The sequence below is a fragment of the Podarcis erhardii genome (genome assembly GCF_964252035.2).
Source record: "Podarcis erhardii genome assembly, chromosome: 8".
Taxonomy (NCBI): Eukaryota; Metazoa; Chordata; class Lepidosauria; order Squamata; family Lacertidae; genus Podarcis; species Podarcis erhardii.
This window is the reverse complement of record NC_138499.1, coordinates 12,692,339-12,705,788: the sequence shown is the minus strand read 5'-3', so window position 1 is coordinate 12,705,788 and position 13,450 is coordinate 12,692,339. Positions and strand designations below refer to the sequence as shown.

The window sequence follows — 13,450 nt, the reverse complement described above, 5'->3', positions numbered from 1 at the left end:
CATGTCCTGAGGGCCCAGGACATTGGATAACTTAATTTCTGGGCCCACGGGAAGGATGTAACAAAATCCTACCCTGACAAATAATATTATTTAGCACCGGATAGCTCAGTTGGTTATTGCATGGTGCTGATAATGCCAAGGTTGCAGGTTCGATCCCTCTACGGGACAGCTGCCTATTCCTGCATTGCTGTAGATTAGACTAGATGTTCCTCGTGGTTCCCTTCCAACTCTATGAAGTTTTTTATACTGTTCAAAGATCTTCACATTCATTACCTGAGGAAACTTAGCTTGCAACAACCCCCAGTCAACAACAACAGTAGTAAAGGGAAAGGGACCCCTGACCTTTAGGTCCAGTCGTGACCGACTCTGGGGTTGCGGCGCTCATCTCACTTTACTGGCCGAGGGAGCTGGCGTACAGCTTCCGGGTCATGTGGCCAGCATGACTAAGCCGCTTCTGGCGAACCAGAGAAGCGCACGGAAACGCCATTTACCTTCCCTCCGGAGCGGTACCTATTTATCTACTTGCACTTTGACATGCTTTCAAACTGCTAGGTTGGCAGGATCAGGGAGCTCACCCCGTCACGGGGATTCGAACCGCCAACCTTCTGATCAGCAAGTCCTAGGCTCTGTGGTTTAACTAACCCACAGCGTCACCCGTGTCCCAAGAACAGTAGTAGTAGTAGTTCACCACCGTATTTTTTCGCTCCATAAGACGCACCCGACCATAAGACGCACCTAGTTTTTAGAGGAGGGAAACAAGAAACAAGAAAGCAACGCAAAGCCTCTTGAGCGAAGAGGCAGGAGCGCTCCGGCTGCGCTCAAGAGGCTTTGCATGGCTATCCCCGAAGCCAGAAGAGCTCTTCCGGCTTCAGCGATAGCTGTGCAGCCTGCATTCGCTCCATAAGACGCACACACATTTCCCCTTTTTAGGAGGGGAAAAGTGCATCTTATAGTCCGGCCCACCACATTGTCTGAGGGATGGTGGACCCGCCCATGGCTGAAAAAGGTTGCTGACCCCTGCTGCACAAGCTCTCTGCCCTGGGCACGCAGCACAGCTCTGGAGACCAGCAAGCCGACTCATTCCTGAATCTGACATGCTACCAGGGCATCAAGGCATGACTTATGCCCCTCCGGCTGCCTGCGACCCCCCCCCCCATGCTGCCACGTGGGACGGCAACACCAGCCAAGGACCAGTTGCGTGAATATGCTGCGCAAAAGGAAGCTTGCATGCTGTTCGCAGCGCTTGCGCATGGCATGTCTGCTTTCCCCCCCAGAGGCTTCTCTGCAATCCCTCTTGTCGTGAAAAGCGTCAAGGCAAGAATTCAAAGGCCCGTTGACTGGCATTTAACTCTGTTTACCAAGTCCTTGGAGGGCACAAAAGGTCGTTTTCCTGAAGGCCGCCGGTTGGGGCAAGGCAGGCTCATAAACAGTGTGACCGCATGGGCCTGTCACATTCCTTCATGAAAGGAGAGAGTGTCTGCCGGGGCAAAAATCTGACAGAAAGAAAGAAAGAAAGAAAGATGAAAGCTAGGGGTTGGTTCAAGGAGGGGGGGGGGTTGTTGAGGGGAACTCTGGGTGGGGTTTTGTTTGTTTGTTTGTTTTCTGTCTTTGCTGTCTGTCTCTTTCTGAAACCCCCTCCCAGTTATTGCTCATGCAGCAGAGGTGGCAGTTGGGAGGAGAGCGAAGGCAGGGTGGGGTGAGGCGCAAGACATCTTTTGAATGGTTGCCAAGGCTGATTTAATTAGCTGCATTGAATTCATTAACTCCCCACCTCCCCTCTGCAAATGACGCGTCGGCCGTGAAGCACAAATTAGGAGTTGCAAGCATCGGTGGAGCGCGGGCGCTGACCTGCCAAAAGACCCAGCAAAGCAGAAAAATTGACCTACTTTCATCAAATCTGAAGGGATCGCCTTTTAAAGCTCTTCTTGGATAGACACTAAGCTCCGACTCTCCCTCTCCCTCCTCTGTTCTCTGTCTGTCTGGCTCTCTCTCATGCATACGCAGCTTTCTCTGCTTTTAATCTCCCCCGCTGCCTGAGGCTAAACCAGAAAATCTGCACCTCTGATCATCAAATGCAAGCGAGGTTCCCCCATGTGGAGTTGCCCACATGCGCGGGCGCACAGAGCACCTTGGCGAGTCAGCGGGTTGCATTGAGAGCTCAGGCACTCTCTGCGTGCAGGGTAGCTGAGTTGATTCTGAGCGAAATTTCTCTGGCTGCAAAGGGACACAGAAATTGCATAGTTGCAAATGCCTAAACCAGGGCCGACCTGAGTTGTACCTTGTGGTAGCATTACAGGTATACATAGAGCCCTGGAGTATCTTAGTCTTCTTTGGCCAGCCTTTCTCAACCTGTGGGTCCCCAGATGTTGTTGAACTACAACTCCCATCACCCCTAGCTAGCAAGGCCAGAGCTCAGGGATGATAGGAGTTGTAGTCCAACAACATCTGGGGACCCACAGGTTGAGAACCGCTGTCTTTGGTGATCACTCGTAGCCAAGTAAGATTGACTCCCACAAAAACAGTTTTAACAGTGAGTCTGTAAGTGACTGTGGAGGCCAATTCTGGATCCACACATCCTTCCACAGTGGGGACATCGGTTTCTGGGCAGGAGCTGATCACGGTGAGGGTTTGCCAAACATGCCTTCCTCTTATCGCATTTCTCCCTTTTGTCCTGAATTTGAGCATCTTCAAAGCTCATGACACCTTTGGTAAAGGCTGTTCTCCAATTGCAACGCTCACGGGCTAGTGTTTCCCAGTTGTCGGTGTTCATACTAGTTTTGTTAAAGATTGTCTTTAAACCTCTTTTGTTGACCAACAGCATTACACATTCCATTTTTAAGTTTGGAATAGAGCAGTTGCTTTAGAAGATGATAATTAGGTATATGGGGTATTAGGGGAGGGGTAGTACCTCTGGTCATGCTCCTTCTGGAGTAGTTTGTCCACCTTTGGTCCCCACCCTGCACTCAGCTCTCACCTGTAGCTCCTAGTAACAGTAACAGTAACAGTAACAGTAACAGTAACAGTAACAGTAACAGTAACAGTAACAGTAACAGTAACAGTAATTTATTATTTATACCCTGCCCGTCTGGCTGAGTTTCCCCAGCCACTCTGGGCGGCTTCCAACAAAGATTAAAAATACATTAAAACGTCACACATTAAAAGCTTCCCTGAATAGGACTGCCTTCAAATGTCTTCTAAATGTCAGGTAGTTGTTCTCCACTTTGACATCTGGTGGGAGGGTGTTCCACAGGGCGGGCGCCACTACCAAGAAGGCCCTCTGCCTGGTTCCCTGTAGCTTAGCTTCTCGCTGTGAGGGAACCGCCAGAAGGCCCTCAGCGCTGGACCTCAGTGTCCGGGCAGAATGATGGGGGTGGAGATGCTCCTTCAGGTATACTGGGTCAGCATGTGACAGCAGCCATACCCTGGGAACTGGCCAGCTAAACCAGGTGAGGGTAGCCGATGGGTCTCAGACCCTTGGTGAGTTAGGGATTTCCCCTGCATGTGAAGACCCACTCCAACAGATTGAGCAGAAAAGACCAATAGTGGGTCAAACGGTCAAGAAGGCAGTTTATGCACATACAGTAGAGGGAAATGAGAGGCAGATGGGGCCCGTCAGCCTGCAAAAGTAGCCCCTCTCTAGAAGGAAAACAATTCTGCTTTGTAGGATATCTTCGGGAGAAGAAAAGGCTAAGGAGTAAACTGTGCCAGCAAGTTCCACAGATAATGGATGTGCCACCTGCCCTAAATCGACTGCCACCCAGTTTCACCAAAGTTTTTATTTCATGAGATATGTGGAGAGAAGAGAGAGAGAGAGAGAGAGAGAGAGAGAGAGAGAGAGAGAACCCCACCATATACAGTGGTACCTCGGGTTACAGGTACTTCAGGTTACAGACGCTTCAGGTTACAGACTCCGCTAACCCAGAAATAGTACCTCGGGTTAAGAACTTTGCTTCAGGATGAGAACAGAAATCGTGCAGTGGCAGCGGGAGGCCCCATTAGCTAAAGTGGTACCTCAGGTTAAGAACAGTTTTAGGATAAGAACGGACCTCCAGAACGAATTAAGTTCTTAATCTGAGGTACCACTGTATGCCTAATATGACCCCGACATATACACTTTTTTGTGTTTCAGAGAAGCCTGGGGGTTTCAGAAGAAGCTTATCAGGGATTCCTCACGGAGAAGATGAGTAATCGCAGGCAAGTTTTCTCTCCCCAAAAGACAGCTTGTGCGCAGTTAGCGGCAGCGAGTGTGCTCTGAGGTTGGACCTCGGCTCATCCATGGAACTCTGTGTGTGTCCTGGAACGATTCCCAGAATATGCAGGAGTTCCATGATAGGCAAGCCTTTATCAAAAGGATTCCTTGGAAGTTAAAAAGACCGGACACCACTGGCCTACAAGATCCCCAGACCCAAAGAAGACAGGTTGTATGCATGCCCAGGACTCTCCAAAAGCCCTGAGGCATGAGAGGCCACTTTCCATGAGAATGCCCTGTTTCCATATGGGCCTCTGCAGAGGGAGTGCTTAACTACACACAGGAGGGTGGAAGCAAAATCTGAAAATTTCGGTGCCGATTGGTTTACCTTCTTTGAACATGACAACCAGGAGAGGTATTCCCATACGCCTCTGGCTTTTCATCCTTCGTTATGACTGGGGTATTTAGATACCACTTGATATTCAGCGAAGTGTCATACTGGTTTGCTGCAAACACACATTACTTTTTCTTTCTTTTGCTTTGCTACTTGCCTGCTTTATTCAGTGTCTAGCAGACCCTCCAAATGTCCCTCTTTTTCAGGGACAGTTCCTGACTCACAGAAGCTGTCCCGGTTTCTGATTTGATCCCAGAACGTCCCGCTTTTCCTTAGGACACCCCTATTTTCATTGGAGAAATGTTGGAGGGTACAGAGCTATGCGATCCCCAAGCCAAGGAGATAAGTAACTATACAACCTTTAGATGACATCTGAAGGCAGCCCTGTACAGTGGTACCTCGGGTTACAGACGCTTCAGGTTACAGACTCCGCTAACCCAGAAATAGTATCTCAGGTTAAGAACTTTACCTCAGGATGAGAACAGAAATCGTGCTCTGGCGGTGTGGCGACCGCGGGAGGCCCCATTAGCTAAAGTGGTACCTCAGGTTAAGAACAGTTTCAGGTTAAGAATGGACCTCCAGAACGAATTAAGTTCTTAACCCAAGGTACCACTGTACAGGGAAGGTTTCTTTTAATGTTTAATGTTTTCTCATGCTTTTATATATGTGGACAAAGCTGCTTAGACAAGTGAAACCGACCACCTGTCTCCTTGATCCTTGCCCATCCTGGCTCATAAAAGTGAACCGGAAAGGGCTGGGTGATGGGCTCCGTGTGGTGGTGAATGCTTCCCAGATGGATGGGGTATTATTATTATTATTATTATTATTATTATTAATTGATTATTATTATTATTAATTGATTATTGATTATTATTATTGATTATTATTATTGATTATTGATTATTATTATTGATTATTGATTATTGATGATGATGATGATGATTATATGTTGGAAGCTGCCCAGAGTGATTGGGCAACCCAGCCAGATCAGTGGGGTATTATGACTATGATTATTGAATAAGATGTCCCTATTTTTATTGGAGAAATGTTGGAGGGTTTGGTCTATATGTTTATTCACGTAACAAAAAATTAACAAAAAGTTGAAAATAAGATAAAACGAGGTGCCCAAGTGATCCATATTCTAAAAAGGCTGAAAGCTCTATAAATCAAGCAAATTTTGCATTGGAGCGTCGGAAGCTCCCCATGTAGAGCCAGACCATTGCTCTCCACCTAGCTCAGGTTTGTCTGGGTTGTGGGTCTTCAGCTGTTGGGTTGTGACTCTCCAGTGAGTTAAGGCCCTGCAACAGCAGCTACACCCTCATACAACTATACTGAAAAGGGTTAAGAAATGGTTCCCCCAGTGCATGTTGGGGTTAAAGGTGCATCTTGGATCAGAAGAAGACACCAGAAGAAGACACTAGGGGTCAGCAAACTTTTTCAGCAGGGTGCCAGTCCACTGTCCCTCAGACCTTGTGGGGGGCCAGACTATATTTTGGAGAGAAAAAAAATGAATGAATTCCCATGCCCCACAAATAACCCAGAATAAATAAAAGCACACATTCTACTCATGTAAAAACATGCTAATTCCTGGACCATCCGTGGGCTGGATTTAGAAGGCGATTGGGCCGGATCCAGCCACCCGGGCCCTATTTTGCCTACCCATGGTGTACACCAGTGGTTCTCAACCCATGAGTCCCCAGATGTTGTTGGACTACAACTCCCATCATCCCTAGAGGCCAGAGCTCAGGGATGATGGGAGTTGTAGTCCAACAACATCTGGGGACCCACAGGCTGGTCTACACTGACTGACAATGTCTCTTTCTCAGCCTCACCATAGCTGGAGACGCCAAGGATTGAATTTTGAGGATGTTATGCGCTGAGCATTGCGCAGCCACTGAGTTACAGGCCTTCCCTGGTTGATCCTGATTTCCTTTTTTTTTTTAATGGGAGGGCCAAAGAGCTATGAAGCCACTCAGAATCATGAGCCACCGCTCTGTCTTCTTGAAACTTCCTCCCACACACATTCCAAGCATAACTTCATATAGCTCATAAAGCTGGGAACTCGGGAACAGATTCTCCAGAAGGTGGTTTGTGGGTCTGATACCGCATTCCTCACATTTTCTGTGACGATGTGAAATCATGGCATACACCCAGCCTTTACCTATCTGTGCCTTTGCCTCAGTGCAAACTGCACACACCGTTTCTCATAGTGCTAGGTATTTTTATTATTATTCAAGGTGTCTTCCTATCCTTCTCCTCAACGGAAGAAGCTCTCTTGGCAGCTTGCAGGTCAAAAGGAAACAAGGCAGTCGCTGCCCTCAGGCTCACGATCTAAGCAACATGACACAAAAGGAAAAGGGAATGGGGAGGGAGGAGGAAAAAAGCAAGCTCAGATACCAGTTCTTATAACAATCAGATGGGATAGAAATAATAGACACACTCCTGACTCGTGGAGAGCAATGGGTGTAGCAATGGAAGGGACAGGGCGAGTTTGCTAAATAATAATGAATAATAAAAATAATATTAATATGTAATATAATTTAATATAGTCCTTACCCAAAGGAAAGCAGAGTAATACGTTTGGCAGCAGCTAGGTAATAAGTAAACATACAAAACCCGCAAACCTCAAGATTCACCCAAGCATACTAAGACCTCATACTTTTTTGTTAGTAGACCCGGTTTGGTTATGATCCTGCCAGCACTTGCCACCTGAATTTGCTGTTAGAGAGAGCAACTGTATCCCTTTGTCAGAATACAGGTGATGTCATATCCTTGCATTGTGTGCAAAACACATTTTTTAATTATTTTTAAACCCAAATAAATACAAAGTTAGGTTCCCTTTGCATGTTTTGTTGGGCCCTTTGTATTGTGTGAGTATCTATTGCAGTAACTGGGTATATGCACTACTTTAACTGAGGCCCAATGAAAACCTTCATATCTTAGCTCCTTGAATAGCCTCCCTTGTGTCTAAACCAGGGGTCAGCAACCTTTTTCAGCTGTGGGCCAGTCCACCGTCCCTCAGACCATGTGGTGGGCCAGACTACAGTGGTACTTCGGGTTAAGTACTTAATTCGTTCCGGAGGTCCGTACTTAACCTGAAACTGTTCTTAACCTGAAGCACCACTTTAGCTAATGGGGCCTCCCACTGCCGCCGTGTCGCTGGAGCACAATTTCTGTTCTCATCCTGAAGCAAAGTTCTTAACCTGAAGCACTATTTCTGGGTTAGCGGAGTCTGTAACCTGAAGCGTATGTAACCTGAAGCGTATGTAACCCGAGGTACCACTGTATATTGCGGGTTTTTTTGGGGGGGGGGGAGTGAATGAATTCCTATGCCCCACAAATAACCCAGAGGTGCATTTTAAATAAAAGCACACATTCTGCTCATGTAAAAACACCAGGCAGGCCCCACAAATAACCCAGAGATGCATTTTAAATAAAAGGACACATTCTACTCATGTAAAAACACGCTGATTCCTGGACCATCCGTGGGCCGGATTGAGAAGGCGATTGGGCCTCATCCGGCCCCCGGGCCTTAGGTTGCCTACCCCCTGGTCTAAACACTTGTGTTGCCCAGTATACACCCAAAGGAAGGAAACTAGAGGGAGCTGGGTGTTAATTATGTTCTAAAACCCACAATGTCTTTGCAAATGGCTTGTCCTTATTTTGGCTCCGAGGACCAGACTTGCACAAGAGCTTCTCTGATACTCCTCACACAGCTTTCCCTTTCCCCCTTTGCTTCCCATGGGGCTGCATGGTGGGTCGTTTCAGATTGGCCCTGTGAATTAACATATTGTAACTCGGTGCTGCTCAGGTAATTGCACACTCGGGTCAGCTGCTTGCCCAGACACAAAACACCCTTCACCTTCTTTCAGACCGCGCTATAAAGTATCGCCGGCTGGCTCTCAACTCAGGGGAACATGTGGGGTGGAGGCCTGCCAGTCACAAAGGCAGGGCTGTCTGCGCCTCGTCTAGGAAGCCGGACCACGGTTGGGGAAATCGGATTAGCGGTGGAGGAATGGCAGAACATCGGTGCTGGGAGGTTCAGAACATTAAGATAACATTCATCACAGCTTGGAGCTGTTACTACCTCTGTCCCTAACCAGGGTGATTTTGCTCACCACAGGGAAGAAAATTATGCTTGATCCTTCATCCTTTGAAAGTGGATCAGAGGACATCTCGAGCTTCTAAGTTTTACTTTTCATGTATTTGCCGATGGGTTTTTGAAGAGGACAGTGCAGATAAAGAAGCAAGGTTTAGCTTGCATGCCGTTTCTCCCTCGCCTGCAAGCGTCTAGTTTTCTTGTGTACCTGTGTTAAGGTAAGTATAAATTCCATACTGAAAACATAAAGAGAGCCCGCTGGATCAGGCCCAAGGCTCACTTGTTACATACATACCTAATTTTATTTGCAAGCCACCCATGCACAATTCAAACCATGCCCAAGGCAGCTTGCAACATGAAAAAAATGCATTGACTAAAGGGACCCCTGACCATTAGGTCCAGTCTTGACCAACTCTGGGGTTGCGGCGCTCATTTTGCTTTATTGGCCGAGGGAGCCGGTGTACAGCTTCCAGGTCATGTGGCTAGCATGACTAAGCCGCTTCTGGCAAACCAGAGCAGCGCACAGAAATGCCGTTTACCTTCCCGCTGGAGCAGTACCTATTTATCTACTTGCACTTTGATGTGCTTTCGAACTGCTAGGTGGGCAGGAGCTGGGACCAAGCAACGGGAGCTCACCCCGTCGCGGGGATTCGAACCGCAGACCTTCCAATCAGCAAGCCCTAGGCTCTGTGGTTTAACCCACAACGCCACAAGAAACAACAAAGAACATTAAAAAGTGCACAAGTATTGCCACACAAATCACAGCAAGATCTAAAGATACAACAAATCAACAGCACCCTCATCTCACAACAAGATGAGCCCAAGAGTTTATGTAAGAGCAGGTTTTCCTAGACCCACAGCCCAAATGTTCCCTCATCCTGTTCTCACAGTGGCAGATTGGATGCAAGAGCATTCTCCCCTCCTGGCATTGACAAGAACTGGTATATGGAAGCTTCATTGCCTTCAAATGTGGAGGCAGAGGATAGCCATCCTGGCTCTAGCAGCCATTGATAGCTCTCTCATCCATGAACAATTGCCCTCTTCTGGTTGGACTATTTGCCTTTGCCTTCCGCATGTGATGCTATTTGTGTAGATTCTTTTTCAGCCACAGAATGCTGCCGCAGTTTTGAAAAATGAGACAAACTTGTAGCTGGCTGTTGTTCACTTACTGTCCTTCTCTGGTCCAGCTAATCGCATAATTTTGACGGAAATGCAACGCTCCGTTTTTGCAGAACCGCTAAGGGCATCTCAGTGCATGATTTCTTACTCTGCATAAATTATTCTCCATAACTGAGACATCAAAAGAGAGAAATGATGATTCAGGGCATTGGCACTGCACCCCCTGAAAAATGGAAAATTCAGTTTGGCTTCTGAGATTTGCAGCTTTCAGCCACAGGGGCTAGAAACTTAGCTTTTAAAGCTGAGGTTCTTAAGCAGCTGGACTCGCACCAAGCACCACATGTACCTGTAGCTTTTTCTGTGCTCCTGTAGATTTGCAGCATCCATCAAGCTCAGGGCTAGAGACGCAATGGAACAAAATTGGGTTTCTACTGCCAAAAGCGGGTAATTAAAGTTCCTTGGTTTTTTAAAGCAATTACAGTAATAAGTGAATAGGGACAGCAAAAGAGCTTCGCAAAGGAGGAGGGTTCAGAAAAACTGAATGAATTCTTGACATCTGTCTTCACAGCAGACGATGCAGATCATCAGGAAGAAAGTCCAAGGAACTGAGGCAGACAGTTGTGGTCAGAGGTGAAGTTCTAGATCAATACAATAGGATCCAGAATGCAGCAGTCTGATTGGTCTGCTGGAGCCACCCAATCCAGCTCCAGGTGGAAGTGAATCAGCGACCTGATTGGCCTTCAGGAGCAGCTAATCAGGCTCCTGGATGGAGTGAATCAGCAATACTTTTGTTTGGGTGGCACTTTCCCAAGAATTTCAAGGAACATAAAAGTGAGAATTCTTGTTTTTTAAATAAATAAACCCTTTGTCTCTAATTTTTTAAAAGGGATCTGTTTGACTTCACCCCCTGATGGCGCACTCTTCCATTGTCTCTCGAGACAGACGGATGCCAACGTGGTATTACAGCTGCTCCATGAAAACTGGTGCAAAACACTGCTCAATATAGAAGTTCAAAGTATCGAAGAATATGTCTCGCTGAAGCAGAAGCAGCATCGCTTTTGCAAGGGTAAACCTTTCTCACTAACCTAGGTGAGTTATTCCAGAGTGTCAACAGGCCCATGGAGGCGATCCAGTTGACCAGCGGTCAAGAAGGTGGTTTCTGCATGTGTTGTAGAGGGAAATGAGGGCCAGATGGGGCTGATGAACCTGGGAAGGTAGCCTATCTAGGAGAAAAAAAACTTGGCTGCATGGTGGGATATATTAAGGCAAAGAAAAGGCTAAGGAATAAACCCTGCACAAATCTAAAGGAGCCCCTAAGATGTTTAAAAGGTAAAGGTAAAGGGACCCCTGACCATTAGGTCCAGTCGTGACCAACTCTGGGGTTGCGGCACCCATCTCACTTTATTGGCTGAGGGTCATGTGGTGAACCAGAGCAGCACATGGAAACGGCGTTTACCTTCCCGCCAGAGCGGTACCTATTTATCTACTTGCACTTTGCCGTGCTTTCGAACTGCTAGGTTGCCAGGAGCAGGGACCGAGCAACGGGAACTCACCCCATCGCGGGGATTCGAACCGTGACTTCTGATCAGCAAGTCCTAGGCTCTGTGGTTTAACCCACAGCGCCACCCACGTCCCGATGTTTAGGGAAGCTTTTAATGTTTAACAGACCACAGTATTTTAATACTTTGTTGGAAGCCACCCAGAGTGGCTGGGGAAACCCAGCCAGATGGACGGGGTATAAATAATAATATATTATTATTATTATTATTATTATTATTATTATTATTATTATTATATGATTGGAAGGTGCCTTGTGCACCTCCTGGGGATTCCTGCAGCCAAGCCTTTAGTCATGTTAACACCTCTATCCCAGATGAGGCCCTGGCTTGGAAAGGAAACTTAGCCTGTATTTTCCCACTGATCTGCAGCCTTCCCTTCAGTACTCCAGATAACCAAAACTCTACCATTTATTAATTTCTAGGGTTTGGGGGGCCCTTCCCCCCAAATCGGTAGCACCACTGTATTTTGGTTAGCTAACCTGCTGTGTCTTTGGGTGTGCTAGGGTCACACATCAGTGCAGTAGTGCCCAAGGTGAGCTGGACTGGACACACCTGGGGTGCATGTACAGGTAAATTCTACAGAGATCACCCCTGCGGATGCCTTGTGTAAATCAGGCCCCTCTTTGCTGTAAGGATGAGGCGTGTCAAAAGTATTTGAAACCAGCCACATTTCTGACCTTGCAGTGTCTAGGCCGGGAGTGTTTATCATTGTTAAAGCATGTTGCACTTTTGAGGTCTGCTGGTAGCAACACAAAAATGTTCTCCTTCAGGGAGAATCTCGCTGCTTCTAAACGAGATGATATTTCACGCATTTTTATCTAACGTGGCACAAGGAGCGGAGACCTTGGATTGCATTTTAATGCTGGATTTCGATGACAGGAATAGAACAAAATGACGCTCTCATCCGCCTGCCTGACACGGCCTTGTCTTGTTTTGTTGCTTCAAAAAGACCTCCATTTCCCTCCTGCGTGTTACTGGGAACGAGAGGCAGAAACAACACAGCATTTGTGTGGGCTGCAGATGTTCCCAAATGGAAACGAAAGGAGGAGATAAATACAGGAAATCTGCAAAATAAGTTGAGCCTGGAATGCAAGTAAGGGTTGGACACTATGATAGGCATCAATGTTATACTGTACTTCCCTTGAAGTAGTGAAGTCTTCCAAACCGACTGACTGAGCTCATGTGGCGGCATGGAATCTACATAAACATTCCAACTTCTCAAGGAAAGGCACTGCAGCAAAGTTTGTCGTTTGGTTCCACAAAACAAGTTCCTAGGGTTTCTTGGCTTGTAGCCAGTACAATTCAATTAGTTTGAGAACTGGATTAAGTTTCTCGTGTATAAGGAGGAGCATTTCCTGTTCCAGATTCACGGCTAAAACAGCACAGTTTGTAACTAAAGCTACACTCTCCACCTCTCTGCCGTTGGCATGTCACAACAGTTAACGCAAGTCTATCGTCTTCTGAGGGAGTCTGTTCCACTCTCGAACAGCTCTCTTACTCTCAGAAAGTTCTTCCTGGTGGTTTGTTGGAATCTCCTTTCTTGTAACTTGAAGTCATTGGTTCAAGTCTCTCCCTCCAGAGCAGGAGAAAATAAGGTTCCTCCACCTTCCATGTGACAGCCCTTGAGATATTTGAAGATGGCTATCCCATCTCCTCTCAGCCTCCACTTCTCAAGTCTAAACAGACCCAACTCCTTCAACCATTCCTCATCAGGCTTGGTTTCCAGACCCTTGATCATCTTGGCCGCCCTCTTCTGCACACGTTCCAGCTTGTCAACATCCTTCTTAAATTCTGTTGCCAATCAGAATAAAGATAAGGCACAGAACAAATATTAAAACAAAACAAAAATTGTAGTCACCGGCCAGCAAGGATGGATGGCGGCTAACAGATTGAGGTTGAATCCTGACAAGACAGAAGTACTGTTTTGGGGGGACAGGGGACGGGCAGGTGTGGAGGACTCCCTGGTCCTGAATGGGGTAACTGTGCCCCTGAAGGACCAGGTGCGCAGCCTGGGAGTCATTTTGGACTCACAGCTGTCCATGGAGGAGCAGGTCAATTCTGTGTCCAGGGAAGCTGTTTACCAGCTCCAT

At 47.1% G+C, this 13,450-nt stretch overlaps 1 long non-coding RNA gene across 1 annotated transcript in view; it reads right to left on the bottom strand.

Annotated features, from left to right (window-relative positions):
- LOC309349160 overlaps positions 1-13,153 on the bottom strand; it is an 88,146-nt gene extending 74,993 nt beyond the window's left edge. Inside the window, exon 1 of the long non-coding RNA XR_014159780.1 lies at positions 13,028-13,153. This is a non-coding gene — a long non-coding RNA (uncharacterized lncRNA). The remainder of the gene's footprint in view (positions 1-13,027) is intronic.
- Positions 13,154-13,450: the final 297 nt, after the last annotated feature.